We start from the raw sequence: 24,931 nt of genomic DNA on the forward strand, positions 1-24,931 counted from the left end.
GAACGGTGGGGTGGCGGTGGGCCTAGGTGGGGGTCCAGAGGTGGCAATCTCAGTGGGACCTCCAGAAATGTTGTACTCATGTGCCACCTGTAAGAAAGACTCTGACCCCACTTTAGGTATAAATCAGATGGTGATTTATTACACCTGCACAGGCAGGCCACTGCGCCAAAGGGCAAACGGCCCCTAAGTAAGGAGCAGGCTGACTTATATACCATTTTTGTGTCATGCAAGCAAGCAAAAACAAAACCAGAAGTGGCAGTTAGCTTGAGGTGGATTTACAGTCAGGGGGCTACAGTGTGGTGACTGCGTGGCGTTCAATGGGGTAGTTGGCACGGAGACAGCTTGGGAAACTTGGCTTAGGTAAGTTTTCCACCATTGTTTAACCATTGCTAGGGGGTGGGGGTAAATTTTCCACCATTGTTTAGCCATTGCTAGGAGGTTGGGGGAACTCCGAGAACTTTCCTGTTCTATTCTGAAACCTGTTTTGAAATTAACCAGGGGGAACATGACGGGGACTAAGGCTGAAACAGGCTGAGACAAACCTGGGGCTTTTAGGGAGCTGCTCTTTATCACATCTTAAGAAGGGATTTTACCCTAATGAATGCTGGTTAGGAAATCTCCAATATGGATAAATGGATTTTTCCCAAACTGTATAGCTATTTGGAACTTCAGCTTCCAGGACATGCATTGTTTGGAATAGTAAAACATGTTAATGTGGATAGTCAATAATGAAATTTTGTTAATGAGCACGGCGAGCTGAATGCTTGTAAAGCACTCCATGGGCGGCGCCTGTGGCTCAAGGAGTAGGGCGCCGGTCCCATATGCTGGAGGTGGAGGGTTCAAACCCAGCCCCAGCCAAAAAACCGCAAAAAAAAAAAAAAAAACAGAAATAAAGCACTCCTTTCCAAATTTATGAACCTCATCATTCTTTAGTTGACAGTAGTTCTCAGCACCTCTAAGAATTTGTAATTATACAATTGGATAATGATTTGATTAACATTTCTCTCTTCTTCTAGGATGCAAACTCCAAGAAAGCAGGGACTTTAGCTGCTTAGTATTCCAACACTTAATCTAGCATGATGAGGGGCAGTGAGTATTTAACAACTGAAGAATAAAAATAAAATGAATCTCCTCTAGGCCAAGGAGACCCCAAAGAAGCCTTAAAACTTAATTCCCAGCCGTGATAGGATTGGAGGCCAGACATACCCCACATCATACCCCTCCCAGTTAATAGCCCTTAGGCTTTCTTCCCTAAGGGCTAAACAGAATGAGCTGTTTGGAAAGACTTGTTCTGCCATTGATTCAACCAATTGCCTAGTGCTGCTCCTGTTTTTTTTTTTCAGTTATAGCACAACTAACTGGCATTCCTCGTGAGAAGGGGCCACTGACCATGAAGTGGGTCTGGCCAGTCTATGGAGAATGCACAGTGAGGATTTTCATGTCCTCTGCTCTCTCCACCCTCAGATCATGGGAACGCTGCCATTTTTGCACATGTGACCTATGAAGGGGCAGGAAGCTCAATTGCATATGTCCATAAATGCTCACAACTCCTCCTATAGCTTGTTAAATGTGTATATTCAGCCACCTGCTCAGCACAACTCCCTATTCCCATTGCCTTCCTTTCAAAGTATGTGCTCTTATGTTCTGCCCAAGGCTGTTGTTTCCCAGACAGTCAGAGAAGCCACACTGCAGGCTGCAACTCTGTAGGAGAAATGATGCTCTCTGTTCCAAATTTATGAGCCTTGTCATTCTTCAGTTGACACAACTAAATAAATGTAAGGAAGGAATGGCCTTGAGAGATTTTGCATAGGGTGATGAAATTAATCATGAGGAAAATATTTGAAGGAGGAAGAGGTGGTTATTTAACAGAGAGAGGGCAGTGGTGCAGAACAGAGACCATGATGCAGAACAGAGCTACACAGATACTCCCAAGACCCAGAGGTGCTCTGCCTTCTGTCTTCAGTAGCCACAGCTGCCTATCTCTGCCCCTTGCTCTTTCTTCTTGTCTAGAACCCCATTGTACCCCCTTCCCACCTCACCCCTTCATCTATCAAAACTTTTATCACACCCCATCCATCCCTATAAACCAGTCAATACAACCTTTTCTCCAGAAGCTTCTTTATCAGCACCTTTATTTCTTGTAGAATCAAAGGTTTCCCCCTAATAAAGGAAGCTCAGCCTGCCTCTTTCCCCAGCCTTAGGTAAACAGAGGATTGTTCTCTAAGCCTGCGATAAACCTCTTCTGAGCCAAGCACGGTGGTGGCTCAAGCCTGTAATCCTAGCACTTTGAGATGCCAGGAATATGAGACTAGCCTGGGCAACACAGTGAGATCCCATCTCAATGAAAAATTTTTAAAACTTAGCCAGAAGCCAGGCGCAATGGCTCATGCCTGTAATCCTAGCACTCTGGGAGGCTGAGGCATGTGGATTGCTTGAGCTCACAAGTTCAAAACCAGCCTGAGCAAGAGTGAGACCTCATCTCTAAAAATAGCTGGGCATTGTGGCAGACACCTCTAGTCCCAGCTACTTAAGAGGCTGAGGCAAGAGGATCACTTGAGCCCAAGAGTTTGAGGCTGCTGTGAGCTATAACACCAGGGTGACTGAATGAGACTCTGTCTCAAAAACAAAACAAACAAACAAAAAGCTTAGCTGGGCATTGTGGCACATCTGTAGTCCTTGCCTACTCAGGAGGCTGAGGTGGGAGGATCTCTTGAACCCAGGAATCAGAGTCTGTAGTAAGCTATGATCATGCCACTGCACTCCAGCCTAGGAAGTGGAGAGAGACCCTGATTCTACAAAAAAAAAAAAAAAAGAAAGAAAAAATCAACTAATTAAAACAACTGTGCATGTGCACTCATGTATGTATATCTGTCTGTATATATAAAAGGTCTGACAATTAAGTCTGTGAACTTTCCAGCAAGTGCTTGCTTATATTGGCAACAGTGTACAAACAACTCAGGAAGGTTTTTTTTTTTTTTGTAGAGATAGAGTCTCACTTTATGGCCCTCGGTATAGTGCCATGGCATCACACAGTTCACAGCAACCTCCAACTCCTGGGCTTAAGTGATTCTCTTGCCTCAGCCTCCAGAGTAGCTAGGACTACAGGCGCCCGCCACAACGCCCAGCTGTTTTTTGGTTGCAGTTCAGCCGGGGCCGGGTTTGAACCCACCACCCTGGGTATATGGGGCCGGCGCCTTACCGACTGAGCCACAGGCGCCGCCCAACTCAGGAAGGTTTTATAACCTTGGTATCAGTGTCTTGCTGCCGTTTGTGTGGACATGTGGCGGTGTCTTGCCGAGTGGTGTTCATTATTGTTGCTGCGTGTTTTTGTATGCCTTCACGAGAATGTCAGAGCTTGAATTAGAGCCATGAACAAACATTAGATTTGTTGTTAAACTTGGCAACAGTGGAAGTGAAATCAAGGGCGTGTTATCCCAAGTTTATGGAGGTAATGCCATGAAGAAAACAGCAGTGTAAAATGGATTAAATGTTTTTCTGAAGGGAGAGAAAATGTCACTGATGCAGAGAAGTCAAGGCAGCCTGTAAGGAGCAGAACTGATGAAAACACTGGAAACATTTGTCAGGTTGTGTGTCAAAATTGTTAGCTGACTGTGAGAATCATAGTAGACCAAGTAAACATCAATAAAGTTAGGCGAATCTTAACTAAAAATCTTGGCATGAGAAAGGTGTGTCTTTTCCATCATGACAAAGCACCAGCTCACATGGCACTGTCTGTGAAAGAGTTTTTAGCCAGCAAACGAATAACTGTATTGGAACACCCTTCCTACTAACCTGGTCTGGCCTCTAGTGACCTTTTTCTTTACCCAAAGATACAGGAAATATTGAAAGGAAGACATTTAGATGCCATTCAGGATATCAAGGTCAATACCACATCTCTGATGGCCATTCCAGAAAAAAGAGTTCCAAAATTGCCTTGAAGCGTGGAGCAGGGGCTGCCATCCGTGCACAGCTTCCCAAAGGGAGTACTTTTTTTTTTTTTTTACCATTATTTTGTTTTATTTATTTTTTTATTGTTAAATTATAGCTGTGTACATTAGTGCAATCAAGGGGTACAATGTGCTGGTTTCATATACAATCTGAAATATTCTCATCAAACTGTTCAACGTAGCCTTCATGGCATTTTCTTAGTTATTGTATGTAGACATTTGTATTCTGCCATTTAGTAAGTTTCACCTGTACCCATTCTAAGATGCACCGTAGGTGTGGCCCTACCCATTACCCTCCCTCCACCCGAACCTCCCCCCTCCCTTCCCCTTCCTTGGCCCTTTCCTCATAGTCTTGTGCTCTAGTTGGGTTATAGCCTTGATGTGAAAGCTATAATTTAGCTTCATAGTAGGGCTGAGTACATTGGATACTTTTTCTTCCATTCCTGAGATACTTTTCTAAGAAGAATATGTTCCAGCTCCATCCATGTAAACATGAAAGAGGTAAAGTCTCCATCTTTCTTTAAGGCTGCATAATATTCCATGGTATACATGTACCACAATTTGCTAGTCCATTCATGGGTCAATGGGCACTTGGGCTTCTTCCATGACTTAGCAATTATGAAATTGGGCTGCAATAAACATTCTGGTAGGGATGTTTTTGTTATATTGTGATTTTTGGTCTTCTGGGTATAAACCTAGTAAAGGAATTATAGGATCAAATGGCAGGTCTATTTTTAGGTCTCTAAGTATTCTCCAAACATCTTTCCAGAAGGAATGTATTAGTGTGCATTCCCACCAGCAGCGTACAAGTGTGCCCTTTTCTCCACATCCACACCAACATCTTTGGTTTTGGGATTTTTTTATGTGGGCTACTCTTACTGGGGTTAGGTGATATCTCAAAGTAGTTTTGATTTGCATTTCTCTGATGATTAAGGATGATGAGCTTTTTTTCATGTGTTTGTAGATTGTGCATCTGTCTTCTTCAGAGAAGTTTCTCTTCAAGTCCCTTGGCCACCCTGAGATGGGATCATGTATTCTTTTCTTGCTAATACGTTTGAGTTCTCTGTGGATTCTGGTTATTAGACCTTTATTGGAGGTATAACCTGCAAATATTTTCTCCCATTCTGAGGGCTGTCTGCTTGCTTGACTTACTATGTTCTTGGCTGTGCAGAAGCTTTTTAGTTTGATCAGGTCCCATTAGTGTATTTTTGATACTGCTTCGATGCCTGAGGAGTCCTCCTCATAAAATATCCACCCAGGCCAATTCCTTCAAGAGTTTTCCCTGCACTTTCTTTCAAGTATTTTTATAGTTTCATGTCTTAAGTTTAAATCTTTTATCCAGTGAGAGTCTATCTTAGTTAATGGTGAAAGGTGTGGGTCCAGTTTCAATCTTCTACAGGTTGCCAGCCAGTTCACTCAGCACCATTTGTTAAATAGGGAATCTTTTCCCCACTGAATGTTTTTAATTGGCTTGTCAAAGATCAAATAATGGTAAGTAGCTGGATTTATCTCTTGGTTCTCTATTCTGTTCCAGACATCTACTTCTCTGTTTTTGTGCCAATACCATGCTGTTTTGATCACTATGGATTTATAGTACAGTCTCAGGTCTGGTAGTGTGATTCCTCCTGCTGTGTTTTTATTGCTGAGTAATGTTTTGGCTATTTGAGTTTTTTTTCTGATTCCATATAAAACGAAGTATTATTTTTTCGAGATCTTTAAAATATGGCAATGGAGCTTTAATAGGAATTGCATTAAAATTATATATTGCTTTGGGTAGTATAGACATTTTAACAATGTTGATTCTTCCCAGCCATGAGCATGGTATGTTTTTCCATCTGTTAACATCTTCAGCTATTTCTTTTCTTAACGTTTCATAGTTCTCTTTGTAGAGATCTTTCATGTCCTTTGTTAGGTATACTCCCAAATATTTCATCTTCTTTGGCACTACTGTGAAAGGAATAGAGTCCTTAACTGTTTTTTCGGCTTGATTATTGTTGGTATATATAAAGGCTACAGATTTGTGGGTGTTGATTTTGTAGCCTGAGATATTGCTGTATTCCTTGATCACTTCTAAAAGTTTTGTAGTAGAGTCCCTAGTGTTTTCCAGATACACGATCATATCTTCTGCAAAGAGTGAAAGTTTGATCTCTTCTGACCCTATGTGGATACCCTTGATCGCCTTTTCTTCCCTAATTGCAGTGGCTAAAACTTCCATTACAATGTTAAAGAGGAATGGGGACAATGGGCAACGTTGCCTGGTTCCTGATCTAAGTGGAAATGATTTCAATTTAACTCCATTCAATACAATATTGGCTGTGGGTTTGCTGTAGATGGCCTCTATTAGTTTAAGAAATGTCAAAGGGAGTACTCTGAAGATGACTGTAGTGATACCTAGCAATGAGGTATCATTTTTAGGATGAGTTCCTGAACTTAATTGTCAGAACCTGAACTCATGTACAGGTATTTTTTGAGCAAGACTGAGATGTGGCAGAGAACTGGGCTGACGACACATGGCAGAGAGCTCTGTTGACAACGTTGCAGTCCTTCCTGAGCTGGAGGGTAGCACTTGGTCACAGGACCAGTGCTAGAAGATTATATTTAGAGTCCGCTTGAATTTACAGAGACACATTTGTGAGCAGGCCATTCTTACTAATGTCTACATTAGTATCCTTCCCTATTCCAGGTCATAGGAGTCCTGAATTAAATCTCTTCAAATTCTGAAAGACAAAATCCCAACTCAAACAAACTTAAGTAAAGGAAGGGCATATTTAGAACCCTTTTCTAGGAAGTCCAAAGTATGATGAGATATGGGGCTCAAACTGCACTCTGAGGAGACTGTTTCCTCTACTTCCTTGGTTCTGCTAACTTCATTCTCAGGAAATCTCCAGGTTCCCTTGATCCTTACTATGTCCAAAGTCAAATGGGACATTTCTTTTCTTGTTCCTTAACCACTTTAATCTCTCCAAATGCTCTCTGAATGTCCCTGCTCAAGTCGTGCACCAAGCCATGGACCACTCATTGGTTCTCTGATTGATGGAAGACATGGCGTCAACCTTGTGCAGAGGTGTTTGGGCACCCCTGGTTGGCAGCCCCATCCCACCAAACAGGGTGTTGGAGAGCAAAACGTGGTGGATGTCCCTTGCTCCAGTGCTACTGCACATGCGGCCCAGGGACCAGCAGTATCAGCGTCACTCAGGGACTAGTTAGAAATGCAGGCTCCCAGGCCCTGCCCCAGACCTCCTGATTCAGCATCCCGACTGTAGCCCACGGTCTGTGTTGTAATGAGGCTCCCAGTGGTTCTGAAGCATGCTGAAGTCTGTGCACACCTTTCCACCTTCAGTCAGATGTCGCAAGCTAACAAGAGTAGTTGTCCAATGAGAAGTTGCACCTGGAAACAAACATAAGAAGCCTCAAAAGAAAGATCCTGCAGCCTTTATAAAGGCTTTTCCATATCTGGTGATTGCTACAGCATCCCTACTTGGTGTCAGGCCCTGAGGTAGATCCTGCAGAGCCAGAGACAGGTCCCGAGCCTCCTTAGCGATCTTGAACCAAAGATTTTCAGTTTAGAATGAGCTTTCTGAATGCATCATCACATTCTTTTGTTGAGATTGTGTATTGATACAAGGTTTCTGGAGGGCAATCAGGCCATATATCCAAGAATCTAAACGTATGTGTGCTGTGACAACTCCACTTCTAGAAAATAATCCCCTGGGAAGTAAACACTAATGTGGATGAACGTTTATATGCAAATCTTGGTAGTATTATTAATTACAAAAAGTAATGATAGCCATCAGAGTAGCCAACAATAGGAGAATGGCTAAATAAATTATGATTCAGTCATAAAAAATCATGTTTATGACAAGTTTTTAATGATCTAGGGAAAATGATTATCATATAACATAAAGGTTTATAGATGAATGATACAGGCTCTGTGTGGGCATGTGTGGGAGTACTTAAGGGAAGAGTTGTATCTTGATGTGTTTACTTTGTTAGTAATAATGATTTAATAAGCTTAAAATTAATATTCAATTATTAGTTATAAGTAGGTTAGGAATTGAATTAAGAAAATGATTGCAGATGATGGGCAAAAGGAAACAGAGACAGGAGAGAAGTGGATCAGAGGAACTCTAAGCCTGGTGCAAAATGTACTACAGAAGGCATTGCCCCTTTAAAACTTAAAGAAGTGTCTTGCTAATACTTAACCCCGCCCCCAGCATGACTCCCTCTGCAGAGGTCACTGAGCAGACAAGGCTAGCTGGGACAGGGCTGCCCTCTCAGGGAGCGTGAGTGCTTTTAGGGAGTTAGGAAATAGAGAATGTTTAAACTTCAGTAAAGACACAAAGAGTTGTTCCAGACTAGATAAGAAAAAATAAGTCCTTTCTTTTGTCACCTTGATATGGTCAGAAGCATCTTTCTGTCTGAACACAAAGTTTCTTAAATGTTAATTATCACTCCTGTGATTTGTGTGCATGGCCTAATCAGGGTCTTTTCTAGCATCCTGCTCCCAGACTGTGTTCACTGTCCCACGTTCTGTTTGTATTCAGATCATAAACAACTTAGAACAATAATAATAAAGGGACATCAGTCTAATTAACACATCTGGTTTAAAACATAGTTTAATTGGGGAAATACAACCTCAATAAAAATTATGACATAAAGATTTAAGCCTGCCCCTATTAGATGTAACATATATACAGTGAGCCCAGAGTCTTGGTCTTTACTGAAGCCTCACAATAAGGAATAAAGATTCCTTGGCACATACTATTCTTAAAACTTTAAATTTTTAATGTTTGTCTTTTTATTTTCCTTATTCTCCTGTCTCTGCCAAGCCCTGGGAAAGAACCACTGTGAAGTTTAGGGTTGGTTCTCCAATAGCTCTGTGTCAGTTTCTGCCTCCCAGAGCTCTTTGTATCAGCCATCCACTGCTGGTTAGCAAATTATTCATAGACTGTGCTGCTTAGAACACAATCACTGATTACATTGACGTTGCCATGTGGGGCATTCAGGAGCAGCTTATCTTGATCCACTGGTTCCAGTTCTCTGACAAGCCAGTCATTTCAAGACTCATCAAAAGCAGGATCAGCTTCCAGAATCACTCTCTTTGCTGTAGGCCTCCTTCTGGTCCTCATCATGTGGGCCTCTCCACAGAGCTCATGTTCACATGATGACAGCTTGTGTCATCAGAGAAAGCAAGGAAAGGGCAAGAAAGAGTGTGGGCAAGATGGAAGTCACAGGCTTTTAGAGGGTGAACTTGGAAGACATCCTATAACTTCTGCCAGAACCTGCTCTGCTGCCCCTTCTCCGGGGAGCCCTGCTCGGCCAGGGAGTCACCACAGTGCTTGGTACAGAGTATTTTCTCCATAAATGCTAGTTGTCACTCGTCCTCCTGCCACCTTAGGCAAAGACCTAAGCAGTTGCTGCCTCTTCCCAGATCTTCCTTGGTGGCCTCCCTTTCCAATCCCATGTCGGACCTTGTCTGACATAACGATCTTGTTCCGATGGACGTGGAAGGCGACAGACACATTTTTTTGGTGGCGTTTGTTCGCTCCTCCGCCTCGGAGCCCGTCTGCTGTGTTTCCTCCTGCAGTGCAGCCTCCAGCCCACAGGTCGCGCAGGCTGCGGGCTGTTTCTCAGCAGACCGTGTGCTTTGATGTCACCAGGTGATCAAACGTGATATTCGCATTATTGTGCTTGAAGGAAAAGGTCCGTGAGAAGATGTGTAAGTGAGGATGATGTTGCCACGTGGAGTTTTGAGGACGGCGAGGTTGAAGGAGAGTTTGGTGATAAAGCGAGCACAAGGAAACTCTTCCAGTCTTGCAGTGATACTAGTTCCAGAGATTCTGAAGCTAGGGATGAAGAAGGTGGTGACGGTAATACGTGAAAGCTTTATCACGGCGCTGATCTTCTAAAGTTCCCCTGCGCTGTCACACAACAGGATCCACCCTTCCTCAGAGTGCTCTGCCAAAAAAACGGACTTGAGTATTTCCATCTCTTTTTTTCGGATGATCTTATTGGGGAAAAATTTTGACTAAAACAAATATGTATGAGTGGAAAAAATACAGAAGGCGACTCCACTAATAAAATACTCACTGTGACTCATGGAAGGATGTTTTGTCAGAAGAAATGAAGGCACTCTCTGGTAATACTGAACATGAGTCTAAATCTGAAGGTGCAGTTAGTTGACTATTTTACTGAAGACTGGTTAGACTGAACCCCATTCTTCAAGGATGTGTTCTTTTATCTCTGATTTTTGCAAATATTTTGGATGCTGCATTTAGTTCTTCCTGTCTCAGCTCAAGGGAGTGTGCGTACCCAAGGGAGTAAGGTGGAGAATGTAAGTGGGTATATTGATAATAAATGCAAAGAACTTTATGATCTTTGGCTATAGATGAGAGCACAGTGGGTTTCAAAGGAAGGATTCCTTTGAAGCGCTACAAGCTACAATCTGAAGAAGCCTACAAAGTGGCCTAAGAATTGTTCGCCTGTATGATTCAGAAAATGGTTACATGTTTTCTCACGGTCCCTATCATGGCAAGACAACAGCAGAAAAGTCTTATTCATCCTGATGCACCATTTATGTCTTGAATAGTGATTCATTTGGCACAAGTTTTCCAAGTACATACATATGATTCAGGCTATAACATCTACACTGACAAGTTCTACACAAGCCCTCAATTTGCTCAGGAATTGCATAAAATGAAAATACATATAAGAGTAATAGTCATGGCTTTTAGGAAGGATTTTGTAGATGATCTGAAAAAGAAGAAACTTCAGGAATATGAATTATGTGCCTATCAGTGTGATATGAAAATGATGTGCTCTCATTCCATGACAAGATGTTAGTGACAACGCTGAGGACATTCTTTGGCCCTCATACACAGTTGATCACTCATGAACAGAATGAGCCTGTTCATTTTCAAAAACCAACAGTTATTTATTATTTTTATTATTTTTCTGACAGTTATTTTAGAATATAAGTGTATGGGAGGAGTGGACAGAGCTGATCAGTACAGTGGATGTTGTGGAATTGTAAGGAGATCCTACAAATGGTGGAAAAAATTATTCTTCTGGTTGATGGAAATTGCAGTTGTGAACAGCTGCAACCTTTATTCATTAGATAGGGAGAGTAGAGAAAGGCCAGATGCACCTTTCTCATAGTAGAAATCTCATCATTCAGCTTGTGAGCAATGTGAGGAACAGAAATTCAAGAAAGAAGAGAAGACTGTCATCTTCTGACAACAAGGAAGATGCATTCTATAATAATTCAAAATACAAAAAAAAAATCAACAAAGGATTGCATACTTTGCAGCAGAAGAAATGAGAAAGGTGGAAGGACAGAAACTATTTTCTACTGTGAGATGTGCAAGAGGAGGAGACTTCATTCTGGAGATTGCTCCAAGAAGTATCACACTCAAAAATTATAAACATTTGTAAAAAACAAATTTGTTTATTTTTATTATCAGAGAAATGCAAATCAAAACCACCCTGAGAGAGCACCTAACCCTAGTGAGAATAGTCCACATCACAAAGTCCCAAAACTGCAGATGCTGCTGTTGGTGGGACTGCAAACTAATACAGCCTCTTTGGAAAGAAGTATGGAGAATCCTCAAAGAACTCAAATTACACCTTCTTTTTGATCCTGCAATCCCACTACTAGACATCTACGCAGAAGAAAAAAATCCTTCTATCATAAGGAAATTTGCACTATATTGCTTATCACAACTCAATTCGCAATCACAAAGATGTGGAAACAACCCAAGTGCCCATCAACCCAGGAATGGCTTAATAAACTGTGGTATATGTATACCATGGAAAACTATTCAGCCTCAAAAAGATGGAGTCATTACATCTTTTGTATTAACCTGGATGGAGTTGAAATACGTTGTTCTTAGTAAAGTATCACAAGAATGAAAAAGCAAATATCCCATGTACTTTCAAGACTAACACAAGCCAGTAGATGAACTACCCTGTTTCCCTGAAAATAAGACATCCTCCGAAAATAAGACCTACTTACAGGAAAGATAAGACGTCCCCTGAAAATAAGACCTAGTACATCTTTGGGAGCACACCTTAATATAAGACACTGTCTTATTTTTGGGGAAACAGGGTAATACCCACACAAGAGAAAAACTCAATTCAATTCAAGTTGTGGGAGAAGAGGTGGGGAGAGGAGAAGAGAGGGGGATTGGTGTGCTCCCTCCTAATAGGCACAATGTCAGGGTATGTGGCACAGGGAGTGGGATTCAACTACAAAAGGGACTTTACTTAACAAATGCAAATATTGTAACCGAAATATTTGTACCCTCATATTAAATCTGAAATTGAAAAAATTTTATTTTTATAAACAAAAACTCTTTATTTTACGTAATCTAAAATAAATAATAAAATGATCAGGTGAGTTCATGTTTATGTTTTTCTCTTTTAAAAGTATAGGATAGGCTTGGTGCCTGTAGCTCAGCAGCTAGGGTGCCAGCCACGTACACTGAAGCTGGCTGGTTCGAACTCTGCTGGGGTCTGCCAAACAACAATGACAACTACAACCAAAAAAATAGGTGGGCGATGTGGTGGGTGCCTGTAGTCCCAGCTACTTAGGAGGCTGAGGCAAGAGAACAGCTTAAGCCCAAAAGGTTGAGGTTGCTGTGAGCTGTGATGCCATGGCACTCTACCGAGGGTGATGCAGTGAGACTGTCTCAAACAAACAAACAAACAAACAAAGTGTAGGATAATGAAAAGTAATCCACCAATCTCTTTCTCACCCAAACCAAATAAGAGCTGGAGTGTATGTGGAGGGCAGGCAAATTAGATTGAAAAGGGTTTTAGAGAAGAGATGATAAGTTGGTGTTGGGCTTGGAGAAAAATACCCATGGAAAGAGTCTTATAGACTACATTTTGATTGGGTGGCTAAACATTTGTGACATTCTCCTCTCAGAATGTATGACAATTTTTTTCTCTATTATAGTAAGACTTTATTTTCATTGGTAATTTGCTTTTCATAATGCTCGTACTCTAACTTAAGGGACCATTGTCTGCTTTAGGTACTTCCTGCACTCCTGACTTGGGTTGTGTGCGTTCTGACCGTAAATATGTCCTTCATCTGATTGTCCAATTCTGCCCATCCCTCAAGGCCAAACCCACTTTCCCTGACTTGGCCAGCTGACATGTATGTGACTTCCTCCTTTCTGAACCCATAATTACACCTTTTAAGGCAGTTTACATATAAAAAGAGCCTGTATTGTTTTGTTCATTAGTTGTTTCCTTGTGTACATCCTGTCTGTTCTCCTTAGTATCATCTCTTAGAGATATAACAGGTATCTCCCGCTCAGATACCTCTCTTAGCACCACATGTGCTTTGAAGACCTGAACTCTGGCTACCTCAGAGACGTGGCAACACCGGCATGTCTTGGGTGGTGCTGTTAGCTGCTTCTCCCTTCTCCCCACTACCCACGCCTGTTCCTATGATTAATTTCTATAAGTAAGGTCCTAGGAAGTTATCTAAACCTTAGAGTTACTCTTTATTCTGCCCCTTTTCTTTCAGAAATTCACTCATCCAGTTGCCAAGTTCTGTCAATTCTATTCCTGAACATGTCTTGGGATCCTCTTCTCCATCCCTGGCACCACTGGCCTCCTTCAAGCCTCTGACATCCTTCACTTGGACTGTTGCATTGAGCTTCCAGGAGATCCTCCAACCCCAGGCTTGCATCTTTCAATTCGTCATCTTTATTATTGCCCAGAGGGCATACATTATGTCACTCCTGTGCTTTAGAATCGTCAGTCATTTCCACTTGTCGGCCAGAAAAAATTCATACCTCTTAACACAGCTTACGAAGTCATTAATGATCCAGTTAAAGCAGCTCCCTGGCGCTGCAGCCCCGTATTCTGTCTTTCCTGACAACAGGTGTTTGACTCTAGCCAAGTTGAGCTCCTGTACCTGTTCAGTTCAGAAAACGTGGATTTGGTATCTGGAATTCCCAGGCACTGTGCTAAATGCCTTGCAGTACTTTACTGATATGCTTATGTGTTCCTTTCCTCTCTTGACTGTGCAGTTTTTTCTCTTAATGCCTGGTACGAACTAGGAACTCAATACATTATAAATGAATGAGGTGATGATATGTAGACTCTGTGCATCACAGGAGTACATATTATAACTTCAGATCTCTCGCAGATGAAGCGTGGTATGAGGCAGTCAAAACAGACTTGCCATTGGATGGATTGTTTGCCAATGCCTAGGTCAGGGAGCCTGTTATGTCAACCAACTTTTAGAAAAAAACGAACTTAAGATCCATCCATGTCTTCAACCTTATTAAATGCATCATTGATGAGGTTTTTGGAACAGGTATATGGGTTTGAATACCCTTTTGCCCTTTGTTTGCTGGAAATCTGAGTATGTAGAGACAAATATTTACTGATATACTCTGGTGATATGGTGTGGAGTCCCCTTGGATTTATTTTATAATAGATCATCCAAGTAATAGATTATTTAAAGGAATAAGAGGAATACATGAATTAGAACATATTTTAGAGTTGAAAACCTACTGTGAACTCACTTTTGGCTTATCCATTAATATGTTTTAAACTTCCCACTTTTAGGTGAAGTTAGAATATAAATATATTAAGTATAAACATGCAAGGTCGATATGTGTTAAATACGTAAGGCAAATCGGTAAAAGATTTCCAGGGAAAGTCTAAGTGGGGAATTCTATTTTCTAGCAGTGAGTCAACATCCAGGAGAGAAATGTCATCTGAACATGTTACATCGAGCCATGAACAGGGCGGTTTGTGTGGAACACTAGTAGAGTACAGGCTCATCCACCTGGTATTATTATCAGGAGTGCTTCAAAGGAGAATCTTCTGTACGACCCAGTTTCAACCCTAGAATATAGCTCCAAAACTTTTAAATGGGGTTTCCTGGCAATTTTAATAATAGAAAAATAACTGTTTATCTTAATGGTTCAGACAGAAAATACTCTTCTACTTTGTAATAGAGTGACCTTTGGGGTAGGACTAAGCTCGTTCCTTTTCCAAATTCCTCACATGGTTCCAGCAACAGCTATGGAGATGCTGTTTGCTCAGAAGCGGCCGAGATATTCTAGTCTTTTTTTCCTGTCTTTGTTACCAGCTTTCGTGTTCACTGACCCCTGCTTTGTGGTCTCTGCTGCTTCTCATCTCCAACGCTGTAGCTTCTATCTGCCACCTTTGCCATTCGCTTCCTCCCGTGTTCCATTTCTTCTTTTAATTTTGTGATCTCTTTTTCTCTTTCCCGACTCTGCTGACAATGGAGCTCAGTCTTTTCAGCTATTTCTAGCCAACTACCCCGGTCTTTCCTGTTTTTATTAGTGCTGATGGTCCAGTTGCTTCTTGGCTGGAAATAGCAATATTGCCCAGGTTTTTCTGATGTGTGGGGTTTGATGTAGGAAGGAGCCTGGTTCTAGAGCATCAGAAGACCAAGCTCTTTCCCACAGACAGAAGGTTTGCATATTCTCTTCCCATTCTGCTAAAAATAGAGCTTTTTTTTTTTTTGAAAGCAATTTTATTGCTTGCATTCATGGTCTACGAAGGGAGACAGAAAAATGATTGTAGCTATAGCTTTCCCTATCTCTTTTGCATTAAGGTACATGGTCCGTGAGTGGGAACCAGGCTCTATTAAAGTCTGCTGTTACTGTGAATGTGCATTACGCATTACATATTAAAACATGCACTTAGTTCTCACTATACAGCACCTGGAGCTCATTTAGTGTTCAGGGTCTGCTTCTTGAATGAATGAGGGAATAACTGAGTAATCAGATGTATGGCAGGTTTTAGGGCAGTAGTTCTTAATAGAGTCACCTAAAGCTCATTTAAAACACATTGGTGCCTATGTTCCTAAACCAGGCCAGCTACCGTTACTTGATTCTAAGATGCAATTTCCCATCACATTTTAATGTCTCTGAAATCAACGCTTCTTACAGACATTGCTTACACTCAGTATGTTAAGCAAAGCATTTTGCCATGATTTGATTTGAAACATTTCTCTGTTTTTAGTTGTATAGAAAATGCACTTCAGATAGCCAAGGAAAATTTTAGATTTGACGAAGTAGAGTAAATCAGAACCTCTAAGAGCAGTGTTTTTCGACCTTGCTTATCTCATGGCACACTTGAACCTATAAACTTCTACAGCACACTTAAATTATGTTGATCAAAAAAAAAAGTAAAAAAAAAGAATATACTTATTGTGCTTTGAACTTCTTTCAGAAATAATTAATGATCTTTAAAAATGTTTACAGTGCACCTAATATCCTCTGATGGCACACTTGTGTGCTGCAGCACAGAGGCTGAAAATCACTGCCCTAGAGGGTGTAGCCTTGGAAAAAGTATTGTTTAAAGTGCTCAAGGTGAGTCTGATGCACACTGTTAGGTTCGATATTAGGGGGGTTTTGATGAAGGAGAAATTAACAAAGGACTACTTTTTTTTTTTTTGTGGTTTTTGGCCGGGGCTGGGTTTGAACCCGCCACCTCGGGCTTATGGGACCGGCGCCCTACTCCTTGAGCCACAGGTGCCACCCAACAAAGGACTACTTTTACATCTACTTCGAAATCCTCAGCACAGCACCTGGTCCACGGCAGACAACCAATTCTCATCTGATGAACCAAGGACCCTTGGAGAAGCCATCAAAATAGAGATGATCTAATAATTTTCCTGAAAGACAAGAAGGAATTTTTCAGATAAGAAGAAAATGTCCAAGAGAACCCCATGCACAAAGGCAGAGAAATATGACATCCTACAGTTTATCTAGGGAAGAGCAAGTGGCGGCTATTATTGGAGGGGATGGCACACAGGGGAGGGGGGCAGAGGAGGCTGGAAAGGTGGCAGACAATTTGACCCAGTTCCTGTTGGGGATAATTTGAGAGGGGGTCAACTGTGAGTTAGGCATTTAGAGCAAATTTAAGTGCTGACCTTCAATCTGTCGAAGTTCTGCGTAGCCCAAGTTTCAATCCCTTCTTAGCTTTCATTTTGCCAGGAATTTATTTTTGTACCAGGTGCTCACGGCCTTCATTCCCCCAACTTGCTGGTCCAGAAGTCCCAGCAGCCTCCCTTCCTTTTCTCTTTTTGACCTCACTCTCACCCAACATACCCCCAGTGCTTCACTGACTTACTACTTCTGCTTTGGAGTTGCATGCCCCCAGGAGGCACCGTCCACACTGTAGTGTCTGGGACACATCAGTGCCTGTTCTATGAAATTCAGCAGTGCTGGGGCCACTGGGCATTGGTTGGTAAGAATATGAGCTTTGGAGCAAAGCTCTGAGTCTTAATTCTGACTCTGCCACTTATAAGCTGTGTCACAGAGAAACAGTGAGCTTGTGCCTCTGATTTTTCCTCTGCAAAATGGGATAATAACAGCAGCTCTCTTATTGAATTGTGAGGATTAAATCGTTTAATATAAAAAAGCCTCCAAAATAATATTTGGCATATAGTAAGCACTCCAAAACTTTAGCTAAGATTACTTGCTTGGCCAATTCTATGCCATATGTAATTTTCTTTCTATACCATATATAATTTCCTGCTTTCCAAGAATTGCTTGCTGTTTGTGGTCCATTTGTTACTATTCATTTGGCTACAAAGAGGAAGAATAGTAGTGGAAGTGTGCTAGTAATTTAGTAGTAATGCTTGTTTCAGGTCTGTGTTCCTTAATTTTAAAATTATTATCATTTTTTTACAGATTAAAGCCAGCACATATTTTATTTTCAAGGACACATTCAACATCAGACTTTCCCAGCACCGCTTTAGCCTCCATGAATTGTTCATATAGCATTGGGGATATTGGAAGCAAGTCGTTTCTGATTATCAGGAACCAAGACACAACAGCACTAAAAAGGTAGGAGAGTTTTGTATCCAACATCTTCACAATCAAGACAGCATATTTTACTTTCGAAGTAGAGTATATTTACCACATCCTTCAATCCATAAAGCATTCCGCTGTAAAATGATCCATGCTGACTCCACATAATTCTTCTCACACATAATTCACTTCAAGTTAGATGAGGCACTAACTATAAAATATGCATTGACTGAAGTATGCAAGATGAAAAGTAGAACTCTACAACTTATCTTTTAAGAAAGAGTAAGTTCCGGGAGGTTTTTATTGTTTGAGTAACAGAGCACACAAAATCAGGCAGAGAAGTCCTCAAGGAAATGATGGTCACACTGCACTGTTATTTGCCCTTTGGTCCTTCATCTTGTAAGCACTTACTGTATTTTCTTTTATGATATGAGACATGTTGATCTCAGATGTAATGCAAGTATGAATAAATAAATGTATTATTAACATTCCCAACCCATGTTCCTTTAAATAGAAAAAAGTGCTAAATGTCTCTTCAGAGCCTATTTGGCCATAGTTTTAAAAACCTATGCTTTTAAAAACCGATTGTAATTTGATCTTCTGGAATCCTTCTCAAACTACAGCTCATTTTGTTAAAGAAATCCTGGGAAAGATGTCCCATTGATATCATCGATAGTCTCCAAAAGGTGAGGGTGGTAACTGGGTTGAAGGCAACTGGGAAAGGTCTTCAGCAAACTGAGGATCATTGGGAAACTGTGCAGAAGTAAATCTTGTCAACAAGATACCAGCTCCTTCAATTAAAGCTAGGAGAATGCCACCCATTAGCAGCTGACCCAACCATGGCCCCTGGTCCATTTCTTGCTGCCAGTGTGGCTCCTGTTAAGGCACCGCTTGTGATGGAGTTCCAGGGATCTTCTTTTCCTCTGACTTGAACCATCCTATAGTTAATCATGGAAAACAGACTTCCCCAAACAGCAAAGCTACCTCCCAATTGTGGAGCTCTGGTTTTAGTAGCTGTCAAACTCCCTCATAGTCTGTGGCTTACTCCCACTGGAGAATTTCGAAAACCTTTTATTGCTTAAAAGATACCACCACCAACGGTCCCCAGTGTAAAGGCCCCACCACAGTCATCCATTATCCCCCAGGGGCAAGGTTCTGGCATAGTACTCCATCTTGACTCCAGCAGTACAAGTGATCAAATTTTAAAATTATTCATAATTTTGGTAATAGTTATCTGCTTTCCTGTATTCTGTTTGGCAGAATGTGGTAGAATTCAGAGCAGGATGAAGATTAATTTGATGGACTCTGTTTCATTATTACATATCAGCATTCCTTAGAACATTTCCACTTAGAGATTTAAAATTCTACCTAAGTCAGTCTAGAATTCTGGTAGAAGACAAGCATTCCATCTTTCTCTCCCTGAGCTTCGGACTCTACCTCTCTGATCAGCATTATGGGTTATCTCTTGTTTTTAAATGATTTAACTTCAGGTTTTCGTCTTGTTATACAAAGCACAAGCATATTCATCACAGACCATGTACTCAGCAACATTCATTTGAAGGAATCAGTGAAATGTTGGGAGCTCCTTGCATCATACTGAACTTCCAGAACCCACCTGAAACAAACCCAGAAAGGTCTCCACAGACCACATTTTATTGGCAGTCTGGTGTAAAGAGGGCTGGCTCTGATTTCTAAGTTAGTGTTAATTATGAGGCGATGTCAGAGAGAGCACACTGAGTGTCTTTAGCCCACTTTTAAAAAGCAGGTCAAATTCAGCATCTGGAGGATAAATTGTAATTTGGTTGAAAATAATTGAACAAGTTTCACATGAAATTCAATAAAGGGGTCAGGGCTCTTCTAAGTTTAAAATTCTGAGATAAATTTGTTTAGCCAAAGGCTCTCATCAGCTGTCCATTATTGCCAAGTCCAAGAGGGCACTTGGGTCTTTGTGTTTTCAGAGTTTGTATCTGTTTTTGTTAAAAGAAGAATGTTCTGAATCACTCTTGGCACTTCTTCTCTTTTCTTCTTAATTATTTTTCTTTTCTTTTCTTTTCTTTTTTTTTTTTTTTGAGATAAGGTCTTGCTCTGTGACTTGAGCTTGAGTGCAGTGGTGTCATCATAGTCTCATTTGCAACTTTAAACTCCTGGGTTCAAGCAATTCTCTTCCCTTAGCCTCCCAAGTGGCAGGGACTACAGGTGCCTGCTGCCACACCTGGTTAAATTTTCTATTTTTGTTTTGTGTACAGACAAGATCTTGTTATGTTGTCCAGGCTGGTCTTCAACTCCTGGGCTCAAGTGTCCTCCTGCCTTGGCCTCCTACAGTACTGGGATTATAGGTGTGAGTCACTGTGCCTGGCCTCTCTTGGTAGCTCCTTAGAAAGACATATAAAAAGACCAGTGGTCTCTCTCCCATAACAGGTGGGGTCTGCTTAGCTGCGGTAGAAGGAATGTAGAGTATAGAAAGGGTTCAGGCTCACACCTTCTAGGAGAAAGAAAGAGATATAGAGGGAGAGTGGCTTAAATAATGGTGTTCCCGGCAGCAGACCCTGAGAGAAGATTCGTGTGCAAGTGAGGTAGTAAAGATGGCAGCCAGGGAGGCCGGTGAGGAAGGGGGTAGTCTGCTCCCTGAAGGAGAGCCCTGGGGGAGCTTCATCCTGACCCTGTTGCGGAACTCGGGTGTAAGGGTGTACTCCAGAGTTGTCCCAACTCTAAGCAAGGGAGCAGGGGCTTTCACTTTCCTATCCCCTGTGGGGACATAAATTCTCAGGCACTCTCTGCATCTGGGCAAAGCAGGGTCTGGCAGCATGGCCAGAAAAGACCCTCAGGTGTTGGCTGTCGAAGATGAAAGCCCAGGGACACCAGGGAAGACAGAAAATGGTGAAAAGGAACTCAGGAGACCAGGGCAAAGCCACAGAGAAGAAGAGAGAGATGGGAGCAGGAAGACAGGTTTTCTCCCTGCCTCCCAACCCCCACTCCCTGGGCCAACTTTTAATGGGGGAAGAGGGGCAGGGTGCCTCTAGTGACCTCCAGATATGAGGGAATCACACAGTGTATGCCAAGCTTTAACCCTGTCCCACACAATTAGGAGTGGGGACAGCATGGTCAGGCAGAGACAGCTCTGGGATCAGTCATTTGTCTTCCTTGTAGCAGGGAAGACGTGCAGAGATATTCTCATACACAGGTGCACAGTGCTGGGCCAGGGGCTGACTGGGAGTCAGCAGAGCCCAGGTGTGCTTCATCACGCCCGTGAGAACTGAGGTGAACAAACACATCAGCCAGGCAGGGAGGGCTGCAAGGCCATATGGCCAGGGGCGTGGAGATGCTGGTGAAGTGGGTCTTTGGTGAAAGGTCTCCATAGGGTACAAAAAGACAAGCTGGAGGAGTTAGTCCCCTTTTCTTCCCAGTGCTCTTGTCTCTCTGTTTGGAAGTTTCTTTCGAGATAGGCTCTTGCTCTGTCATGCTGGGGAGAGTGCCATGGTGCCATCACAGTTCACAGCAACCTCAAACTGCTGGGCTCAAGCGATCCTCTTGCCTCAACCTCTGCAGTAACTGGGACTACAGGCGCCTGGCTAATTTTTCTATTGTTTTCAGTAGAGATGGAGTCTTGCTCTTGCTCAGGCTGGTCTCCAGCTCCTGAGCTCAAGCAATCCACTCACCTTTGCCTCCCAGAGTGCTAGGACTACAGGTTTGAGTTACCATGCCCAGTTATATGCTAAATTTATTTGCATTTTAACAGAGGATTCTTGGGGAGGTGGCCAAAGTATTGAGTCAAAGAAATGTGTGTGCCCTCTCTGCTCACCTGGGCTCCATGCTGAATAGGGTCCGGAATGAGCAGCAGTCTGAAATTGCTACTTTCTGTTTGACTGGCCCTGGCCTAGGGCTGGGGTTTAAACAGGCTAGGTTGTAGGCATGGAGACGGGGACAACAGACATTAATTAAAAAAAACAAAGACTTGGAAAAAGCAGATGGGAGCCAAGTTTGGAGCAATTCCAGATTGAGTTCCCAGTGAATTTTGTTACCTGGGAATCTGATTCTATTTACTCACTGGTAGCTGAGACCCACTAAGCTTTTGTTTGTTTGTTTATATATTAAGCTACTCTAACATCTTAAAGTTTTGGAAGCTCATAGGCCAATGCTTGCCCCTTTTGTAGATGTCAAAATTCAATGTGTTCAAGGAACCAAGAGGCTGTATGTCACAGGCTGGGTTTTCCAGTAAGCAGGCTCCTATGTGAGCAGAATGTTTATTGGAAAGTGCCCCAGAGAATAACACTTCTGGAAGGGGGAGGAAGAAAGCAGGGTCAGGCAGAGCAGAAGTTGAGTTGCAGTATATGCCAGTCAGCCTCAGCCATCTTTCCCAGGGTTCTGAAGTTGGTATGTCCCATCCATCTTCCAACTTGTGTTGGGTCAAGTGGGCCTGGCCTTAATCCCCCTTTTATCCCTTCAGTGGTCACTGATATGGGCTGTCTGGAAAGGGACGTGGCCTTGGGGAGGCAGCCTCTCTGCAGCTGAGGCAAACCCTGAAGGAGCTCACAGCTGCCTGGGAGGAGTCATCTTATGAAGGGGAAGCAGGACGACTGATCTCTGGGTCCATCACGTACACAGCTGGGCACGTGGGGAGAGTGGTGAACTTGGGGGAGAGGGTGCAGGCTATGGCCAAAGCCATGCAAATTTAATTCATCAGAATACTGTGCTGGCCAAGCCAAATAGGAGGACATGGCCTCCTATTTAGAATGTCTCAGCTCCAGCACCAGCTTACTAGCTGTAAGACCTGGGACAAATTACATAATTTCTTTATGTCTTAGGGGCTCATCTAAAAAATGTGGGATCAAAATTCTGTGTACTTTGAAGAGTTGTGAGAGTTTAATGAGGTAATCCGTGTAAAGCACTAAGCACAGTGCCAAGCACATTGTTTTATAGTAATTCTTGTATATGGGTTTTTAATTGTAGATATCAGAAGCACCTGGTGTCTCTGACTCTCAAAACTTAATCTTCTGGACCATTTCTCTTGGCCTCAAAACCTGCTCCCATCGCCTACAGAATTTTTTCATCTGGTTGCTACTAATCTCAAGGTCAATATCCAACCCCCAGAATTCATGAGCTAAGTCTCTCCCAGCCCTGGCTCTGTACACTTACCACCTCCCCCATCAGACTCCATGTATTTCACTGAAGTCTTTAGAGGGATCCTTCCTGCCTCCTCCTCACCCTTTGTTCCCAGATTCCTTTAATCACCAAGACTGTCCTGATGATTCCATCTTCTTCTGAAACCCTCCTTTTTCCCTTGCCTGGTTTTGCCTCTCATCCTATGTCTACTCTTGATGAGTTCAATGTCATTTTCCAGATGGCTGCTAAGGAGATTTTCTACAAACTACAATTATGATTATGTTATGCATCAACTTAAACCCTCTCTCTCTCTTTGCTTCCAGTATAGGTGCCAAACTCCTCAGCCTGTGTTCTGTGATCTGGGCTCTGCCCATGCTTCAACCCTCTTTTGCCACCTCCTGCATGAACCTTTGCTATGGGGCCAATCTGTCTGAAGCTCCATGAATGTGCCATCTCCTATAATTCTGGGCCTTCTATGCATGATTGCTTTTGTCTGGCAGGATTACCTTCCCCACTGTCCATCTTCCTGGAGAATTCTTTTTATCCATGAACTTAGTTCATCCATCGTCCCCCTGACCCCCCTCAGGTGTAGGCATTCTCTTTTTTGCAAGTCTCCATTCTTCCTTTATTCAAGATTTTTAAACAAATATTGGGTTCTCATGATTTGGGAAACAATCCAATGAATGTAGCTATTACATTGAGTTATCTGTTACATGTAAGACACCATCCCAGTATTTTAATTTTCTATTCCTGGCATCTAGCATAGTGTCTGGCACCTAGTAAGTGCTTGATAAATGCTGTTTGTATAAACAGAAGATACAGTGTAATACTACCTAAATAGTAATCAGGACGAATGGTTTGGCAAAGCATTTTTTTCTCATTAGTGAATGCATTTGTATAGAATCTTAAAAAAATTAATTTCTTCTTATTCTGCTGGCTGTGTGGAAACAATAAAAGGAGGTGGAATTGGACAAGTTCCCTAAGCTGGCTTACTCTGATTATGGGGTCACTTTCTTTGGGCTCTGTTGGGGTTCCCCTGGGATGTTGGCATTCTGCACACTCAGAAGAATTTAAATCCCTTCCTTCTTAGTGTCCCATTCCTTTAAAGGACTACAGTCCATACTGGCCTAGAGGCAGGAGACCCAACGACAGAGACGCTGCTCTCACACGTGGCTTCCCAGCAATCCACGATGAGGTCGCACCATTTTGTTGTAGGCCAATTCCATAAGAAGTAAACCTTTCCCTTCCTCTCACTTCACCTTGCATTCCTTGTATCTTTGAACTTGTCTTTTTATGTGCAGGCTATGACAATATCTATGTTTATCCTGAGTTTGCTGTGGCACCCGTGAACTGGCGGTCTTTTGAAGGAGGCACAGAGCGGCTTTAAGGAGCCCTGTTTGTGTTCAGAAGCTCTCCACAGCCGACCTCAGTAAACAGAGAGAGATCAAAGTGGATTCTCCCTGTGGTCACTTGGAGACACAGCCTTACTCTTCCTGGTAGTCAGAGGCCCAGACTGAGGTGCTGGGAGTGGTTTATTTCAGCTGTGAGCTCTTGTGCTTCTGGAATGGAAGTGCGAAATGAGGCCGTCACTCCGGGTAGGGAGGGGGTGGTTTGCTAGTGCCTAGAAAAATATCTGTGTTTTTCCTGACTTTTAGCTGGTCTTTCTGTCCCACGCTCCCCACCACAGACTGTAAGTATGGAAAGATACAGCGTCTAGAAGTTGCTATTAATGTAGCATAGCTAATTAGTGATTTAAGGAACTTTGAAGGAACAAGGAGTTCCGTAACAAGATGACGTTTACATTAAAAATGATCCTGGGCTGGGGAAATGTACTAGACATGCAGTTTATATAAGGAAAGAACATCCCTCTCCCTGATATAGTCCCTGCTGCTTTTAGAAAATAGTGAAGCTTTCTTTGATGGACAGATGACAGATTCATGTCCCATCCAGGGTGCCAGAATCAAGAATCCAGTCTCTCTCCCTGTTCTGGCCGAAAGTGCATGTCTGCATTGTGTGAGGCTCCGGTCATCTTTTTGTGACCTTGACACAGGTGCTATTCATTACGGACCA

General features: G+C 42.4%; 1 pseudogene; it reads right to left on the minus strand.

Annotated features, from left to right (window-relative positions):
- Positions 1-18,385: 18,385 nt before the first annotated feature.
- On the minus strand, positions 18,386-18,923 carry LOC128563301 (mitochondrial import inner membrane translocase subunit Tim17-A-like; annotated as a pseudogene).
- Positions 18,924-24,931: the final 6,008 nt, after the last annotated feature.

This window comes from Nycticebus coucang, chromosome 13 (assembly GCF_027406575.1).
Source record: "Nycticebus coucang isolate mNycCou1 chromosome 13, mNycCou1.pri, whole genome shotgun sequence".
Lineage (NCBI taxonomy): Eukaryota > Metazoa > Chordata > Mammalia > Primates > Lorisidae > Nycticebus > Nycticebus coucang.